This window comes from Salmo salar, chromosome 09, assembly GCF_965601325.2.
Source record: "Salmo salar chromosome 09, fSalSal1, whole genome shotgun sequence".
Classification (NCBI taxonomy): Eukaryota; Metazoa; Chordata; class Actinopteri; order Salmoniformes; family Salmonidae; genus Salmo; species Salmo salar.
In genome coordinates, this window is record NC_138299.1 from 99,185,953 (window position 1) to 99,194,282 (window position 8,330).

Sequence of the window (8,330 nt, forward strand, 5' to 3'; positions counted from 1 at the left end):
TACAGTATCTGTTTATTATGGTAACGTTGTGAACTGGACAAAGACACAAAGAGGACAGTCATAAAACAAAATGATAGGCAATGAAATGGGAATAAAAGGTGAAAGATTAATTTTGTCATCTGTGTGTCAACAGAATCCATGATGACTGGTCTAGACAGAGAGATGGTGCCTGCCAGGGCCGCCATCCGTCCTCCATTGTGTGTGTGTGTGTGTGTGTGCGTGTGTGTGTGTGTGTGTGTGTGTGTGTGTGTGTGTGTGTGTGTGTGTGTGTGTGTGTGTGTGTGTGTGTGTGTGTGTGTGTGTGTGTGTGTCACCATCCCTCCTCCACTGTCATTAAAATTTGCTGCAGTCCTGCAGGTACTGACCCATCAACCCACTGTATTAAGGCTACCAGAGAAGACCAAGCTTTTAGTCTGTTTCTGAAATGGAACCCTATTTCCTACATTGAGCACTACTTTAGACCAAAAGCACTATATATGGAATAGGGTGCTATTTCCAACTCATCCTTAGATTCAACAGCTTGCCTGAATACATCAAATATTTAAACATCTATATTAGTTTCCATCTCTGGAGGAAATACAGCTGTAGATGGATGGATCTACTAACTACTGTGACCTGATATAACCTTGTATCTCTGCTGCTCCAGTACAGTACACCCACGGGCCTAACTACTGTGACCTGATATAACCTTGTATCTCTGCTGCTCCAGTACAGTACACCCACGGACCTAACTACTGTGACCTGATATAACCCAGTATCTCTGCTGCTCCAGTACAGTACACCCACGGTCCAAACTACTGTGACCTGATATAACCCTGTATCTCTGCTGCTCCAGTACAGTACACCCACGGTCCAAACTACTGTGACCTGATATAACCCTGTATCTCTGCTGCTCCAGTACAGTACACCCACGGACCAAACTACTGTGACCTGATATAACCCTGTATCTCTGCTGCTCCAGTACAGTACACCCACGGACCTAACTACTGTGACCTGATATAACCCTGTATCTCTGCTGCTCCAGTACAGTACACCCACGGTCCAAACTACTGTGACCTGATATAACCCTGTATCTCTGCTGCTCCAGTACAGTACACCCACGGTCCAAACTACTGTGACCTGATATAACCCTGTATCTCTGCTGCTCCAGTACAGTACACCCACGGACCAAACTACTGTGACCTGATATAACACTGTATCTCTGCTGCTCCAGTACAGTACACCCATTGTCCTCTATTCTCCACTACACCCACACGAGCCTCAGTGTGCACATGTAACTAGCACAAAGCAGGAGATGTAACAAACACACAGCTAGCACAAAGCAGGAGATGTAACAAACACACAGCTAGCACAAAGCAGGAGATGTAACAAACACACAGCTAGCACAAAGCAGGAGATGTAACAAACACACAGCTAGCACAAAGCAGGAGATGTAACAAACACACAGCTAGCACAAAGCAGGAGATGTAACAAACACACAGCTAGCACAAAGCAGGAGATGTAACAAACACACAGCTAGCACAAAGGCAGGAGAGAACTGACATGCTCTTCAGCAAGTTTATTAGTTGTTGTCGACCTGTTGTGTATTTTTTGGAACACATCATGAATTCTGCAACATTGTTACCTCTCTGCACTACCCGAGCTGACAGAGAGGAAAATCTATCGCTGTGCCCTTGAGCAAGGCACTTAACCCTAATTTGCTCCAGGGGTGCCGTACTACTATAGCTGACCCTGTAAAACAATACATTTCACTGCACCTATCCGGTTTTTGTAACAATAAAATATCAATTTTATTTGTAATTTATTACAAGAGGATCTTTTTGTGATGGGTCCCACCTGATTGTAAACTGTAGTATAATAATAAAATAAAAAACTTAATTTGAACCGTACTGTATAATGTATCAATAAAGTTATGTCTCAACCATTAGCCTCTCACCAAGGAATTCAGTCAACACCGCATTATGAAAGTGTCATGCCCTGACCTTAGAGAGCCGTTTTATTTCTCTATGTGGTTAGGTCAGGGTGTGATGTGGGGTGGGCATTCTATGTTGTCTCTTTCTTTGTTTTGGCCGAGTGTGGTTCCCAATCAGAGGCAGCTGTCTATCGTTGTCTCTGATTGGGAATCATACTTAGGCAGCCTTTTTCCACCTGTGTTTTGTGGTTAGTTGTTTTTTGTTTCGTATCTGTACCTGACAGAACTGTGCGCTTTCGTTTCATTTTTGTTTTAGTGTTTTTGGTGAAAATAAACATCATGAACACTTTCCACGCTGCACTTTGGTCTCATTCCGACGACAGCCGTTACAGAAAGTCTATTCTGAGACATGGTTCCCTTTTTCCACCCGTTGTAGCACGCGTAAGACTTCATGGCTGTTTTTATTAGGAGGAGAGAGGGAGGTTCAGTCAGGGCCAGCCAGATGGTGTATTGTATTGAGTAAGGCAGTAAATCTATCACGGGACCAGGAGCTCCAACAGCTAAACAGAGAATAAAACACTGTTTAATTACACCCCGTGGAAGACTTTCAACAAATATGGTTTAAAACTTTTTAAGTGTTTTTATGAAGACACATATGGGATGGAGTAGATATATGATCATTGTCTCTGCTGGCTCTGGTGGGGACTGCTGCTATTGCATAGTGTTGATGTTCATGATAAAATACAATTGTTGATGGGCGGTATTTGTTTTGCATTTCAATAACAGCCCAAACTCACAACAGTGTTGTCACGGCTGTCTGAAGGATCGGGCCAAAACCCAGCGTGTTTGTTGTTCCACATCTTTATTTACCGTGAAACTGAATGCTATACACTAAACACTAGAAATAACAAAACAACCGTAACGCAGAGCAGGCAACAAACACTACTCAAAAATTAACAACCCACACATGGAAAACAGGCTACCTAAGTATGGCTTCCAATCAGAGACAACGATAGCTGCCTCTGATTGGAAACCATACCTGGCCAACGCATAGAAAAGGAAAACATAGAAATAGAAATCTAGAAACCCCACAATGAAACAGAAACCCCAAAACACACCCAAAACACCCCCCTGTCACGCCCTGACCACTCTACTATGGAAAATGACCTCTTACAAGGGTCAGGACGTGACAGTACCCCCCCCCCCCCAAAGGTGCAGACCCCGACTGCACCCAAACAAAACAACCCCAAACACAAAGGGAGGGTAGGGAGGGTGACCAAAAGTCTATGGCGGCTCTAGTACTACACCCAAAACCCTCCTCTCCCTCCGATCCTCCAGCAACGGAGGTGGCTCTGGCTCAGGGCGTAACCTCCGTTCCGCCCGCAGATCCCTCCGCTTCCGTAACATCGACCTGTGGATCATTATCGGAGAAATCGGACTGTAGATCATTACCGGAAGCTCTGTGCTGTAAACCGCCGCTGGAGGATCTGGGCTGTGGGCCGCCGCTGAAGGTTCTGGGCTGTGGGCCGGACTGGGGAGAGTCGCTGGAGGCGCCGGACTGGGGAGCGTCGCTGAAGGCTCCGGACTGGGGAGGGTCGCTGGAGGCGCCGGACTGGGGAGCGTCGCTGGAGGTCTGGTGCGTGGAACTGGCCTAGGTGGCGCCAGACTGGTGACGCGCACCTCAGGGCGAGTGCGGGAAGGAGGCACAGGACGTACCGGACGATGGAGGCGAACTGGAGACCGGGCATGCTGAGCAGGCCTACTCCTTCCTGGCTCAATGACCATCTTTGCCCTACACCGGTGAGGAGCTTACACCGACCGCACCGGGCTGTGAGTGTGTATGGGCGATATAGTGCGCATCCCACCATAACCCATTGCTCGCCCCTCAGCACACCCGCTCCGCAGTGCCCTTTCCGCCAGTACCTCTCTCCGGAATCTTGCGTCGATCTCCGCGCTTGACTCCCTGACTGGCTCCGGTTTACTGCCTCTCCACCTTGCCTCTGAGGATATAGCGCCTCATAGTATCGTCGCTCCCTCTTGGCTTCTTCTAGTTCCTCCCTCGGGCGACGATACTCCCCAGCCTGGCTCCAGGGTCCTTTCCCATCCAAGATTTCCTCCCAAGTCCATGACTCCAGATACTTCCTCCCACGCTGCTTGGTCCTTTTTTGGTGGGTTGTTCTGTCATGGCTGTCTGAAGGATCGAACCAAAACGCAGCGTGTTCGTAGTTCCACATCTTTATTTACCGTGAAACTGAATGCTATACACTAAACATTAGAAATAACAAAACAACCGTAACGCAGAGCAGGCAACAAACACTACTCAAAAATTAACAACCCACACATGGAAAACAGGCTACCTAAGTATGGCTTCCAATCAGAGACAACGATAGCTGCCTCTGATTGGAAACCATACCTGGCCAACGCATAAAAAAGGAAAACATAGAAATAGAAATCTAGAAACCCCACAATGAAACAGAAACCCAAAACACCCCCCTGTCACGCCCTGACCCCTCTACTATGGAAAATGACCTCTTACAAGGGTCAGGACGTGACACGTGTTGTGTATCCCCAACATGAATGAGTTAACAAAAACTGTTGGGCCAGTGGACCCAAAACATATTGTAGTTTCAACTGTCAAAACAACAGCTGTTGGGCAAGTGGACCCCAAACATACTGTAGTTTCAACTGCCAAAACAACAACTGTTGGGCAAGTGGTCCCAAAACATACTGTAGTTTCAACTGTCAAAACAACAACTGTTGGACCAGTGGTCCCCAAACATACTGTAGTTTCAACTGTCAAAACAACAAACAACAAACAAATCCACACTCTGTACACTGACGCGTCCAAATCACATATTTAGCCTTTTTGGTGCAGGATATTTTTGCTATTTAAAGGCACTCTGATGGACAAATGTAATCACATCAAGATGCTGTTGTGACATGTAACAGAGGGTCTGGGCTGCTTGTAATGTTCTCCTCCACATTAGATCTGCTGCAGTCCACTGTACTGTCCCCTCTCCCCTCACGCAGTGACAGTGTGTACATCCCAAATGGCACCCTATTCCCAAAATAGTGCACTACTTTTGACTAGAGCATTATGGGAAAATGGTCCCATTTGGGATGAGTCCAGTGTCTTCAGTGGGAAGGAATTAACTTTTCTTCAGGCTCTGGAAATGTCCGCAATTATTTCTACTTCTTCAGTTTCTCTCTATCTCACTCGTTCTCTCTCTCTCCGCAGTAAAATCCATTAATATTTTGATGTAAATTTGCTCTGTGTGTAATTAATTAAAATATTACTAAATTTGAATATTCTGTCCTGCTGGAATACATCTCAACAAGATATTAACAGATATTTAGATTGCACTGGATAACTTGGCAAAGATGAGAAAATGTGCTCAAATTACCCTTGTATTGCTGTAGCAATTTCTCAGCAGATATCAGGTTATAGTTAGAATTACACATTAACTACACTGTATTATTTATTACAATATGTTAATATCATATTGATTAAGATTGATATAGGTTCTTCAACTCATTACAGGAAAAAGTAACCAAGTGGGAGGTAGTGGTAACCCCAGAGGGCTTTTGAGAAGTCATTCATTATGAGTTCAATAGTAAAGAGCTGAAATCCACTTTTGGTCAACATTATGTCTTCATACTTATATGAAATTATGTCCATAAATTGTAAAAGTATACCCCTTTAATGGGACTCATTTAATTCAAGTACATTTCTAGATTTAAAGTGAGCAGATATTTACATATTAATCCCTGAATGTGATGTGTTAACAGAGTGAAATGACTGGGATGACGTGTGTCCATAATAAAGTGTCTCATCAGGGGAATAGGAGAGAGTTAGAGACCATCCAAAGGGAACTACCATTCCTTGACACTTCGTCTCTGAGCTCTGAATACAGTTGATGGTTGGTTCACTGGTTACGACAACACCATTTAACCCCCTCTACACTAGGTTCATCATTTACATTAGCTACGTTCAGGATTTCAACTAGCCTCTACAGAGGCATGATGTCATGAGGTTTCTATCTCTCCACTGACCCTTTACTCTGTTGGTTCCATTTCATACTGAGATACAACACATCATGTGAAATAGGAGACCCCCCCCCCAGACTGAGATACAACACATCATGTGAAATAGGAGACCCCCCCCCCCAGACTGAGATACAACACATCATGTGAAATAAGAGACCCCCCCCACCAGACTGAGATACAACACATCATGTGAAATAGGAGACCCCCCCCCCCCAGACTGAGATACAACACATCATGTGAAATAGGAGACCCCCCCCCAGACTGAGATACAACACATCATGTGAAATAGGAGCCCCCCCCCCCAGACTGAGATACAACACATCATGTGAAGTAGGAGACCCCCCCCCCCAGACTGAGATACAACACATCATGTGAAATAGGAGACCCCCCCAGACTGAGATACAACACATCATGTGAAATAGGAGACCCCCCCCCAGACTGAGATACTACACATCATGTGAAATAGGAGCCCCCCCCCAGACTGAGATACAACACATCATGTGAAGTAGGAGACCCCCCCCCCCCAGACTGAGATACAACACATCATGTGAAATAGGAGACCCCCCCCCAGACTGAGATACAACACATCATGTGAAATAGGAGACCCCCCCCCCCCCCCCCACCAGACTGAGATACAACACATCATGTGAAATAGGAGACCCCCCCAGACTGAGATAAAACACATCATGTGAAATAGGAGACCCCCCCCCCCAGACTGAGATACAACACATCATGTGAAATAGGAGACCCCCCCCAGACTGAGATACAACACATCATGTGAAATAGGAGACCCCCCCCCCCAGACTGAGATACAACACATCATGTGAAATAGGAGACCCCCCCCCCCAGACTGAGATACAACACATCATGTGAAATAGGAGACCCCCCCCCCAGACTGAGATACAACACATCATGTGAAATAGGAGACCCCCCCCCCCCCCCAGACTGAGATACAACACATCATGTGAAATAGGAGACCCCCCCCCAGACTGAGATACAACACATCATGTGAAATAGGAGACCCCCCCCCCCAGACTGAGATACAACACATCATGTGAAATAGGAGACCCCCCCCCAGACTGAGATACAACACATCATGTGAAATAGGAGACCCCCCCCCCCAGACTGAGATACAACACATCATGTGAAATAGGAGACCCCCCCCCCAGACTGAGATACAACACATCATGTGAAATAGGAGACCCCCCCCCCCAGACTGAGATACAACACATCATGTGAAATAGGAGACCCCCCCCCCCAGACTGAGATACAACACATCATGTGAAATAGGAGACCCCCCCCAGACTGAGATACAACACATCATGTGAAATAGGAGACCCCCCCCCACCAGACTGAGATACAACACATCATGTGAAATAGGAGACCCCCCCCAGACTGAGATACAACACATCATGTGAAATAGGAGACCCCCCCCAGACTGAGATACAACACATCATGTGAAATAGGAGACCCCCCCCAGACTGAGATACAACACATCATGTGAAATAGGAGACCCCCCCCCAGACTGAGATACAACACATCATGTGAAATAGGAGACCCCCCCAGACTGAGATACAACACATCATGTGAAATAGGAGACCCCCCCCCCCAGACTGAGATACAACACATCATGTGAAATAGGAGACCCCCCCCCAGACTGAGATACAACACATCATGTGAAATAGGAGACCCCCCCCCCCAGACTGAGATACAACACATCATGTGAAATAGGAGACCCCCCCCCCCAGACTGAGATACAACACATCATGTGAAATAGGAGACCCCCCCCCAGACTGAGATACAACACATCATGTGAAATAGGAGACCCCCCCCAGACTGAGATACAACACATCATGTGAAATAGGAGACCCCCCCCCCCCCCAGACTGAGATACAACACATCATGTGAAATAGGAGACCCCCCCCCCAGACTGAGATACAACACATCATGTGAAATAGGAGACCCCCCCCAGACTGAGATACAACACATCATGTGAAATAGGAGACCCCCCCCCAGACTGAGATACAACACATCATGTGAAATAGGAGACCCCCCCCCCAGACTGAGATACAACACATCATGTGAAATAGGAGACCCCCCCCCCAGACTGAGATACAACACATCATGTGAAATAGGAGACCCCCCCCCCCCAGACTGAGATACAACACATCATGTGAAATAGGAGACCCCCCCCCCCAGACTGAGATACAATACATCATGTGAAATAGGAGACCCCCCCCCCCAGACTGAGATACAACACATCATGTGAAATAGGAGACCCCCCCCCCCCAGACTGAGATACAACACATCATGTGAAATAGGAGACCCCCCCCAGACTGAGATACAATACATCATGTGAAATAGGAGACCC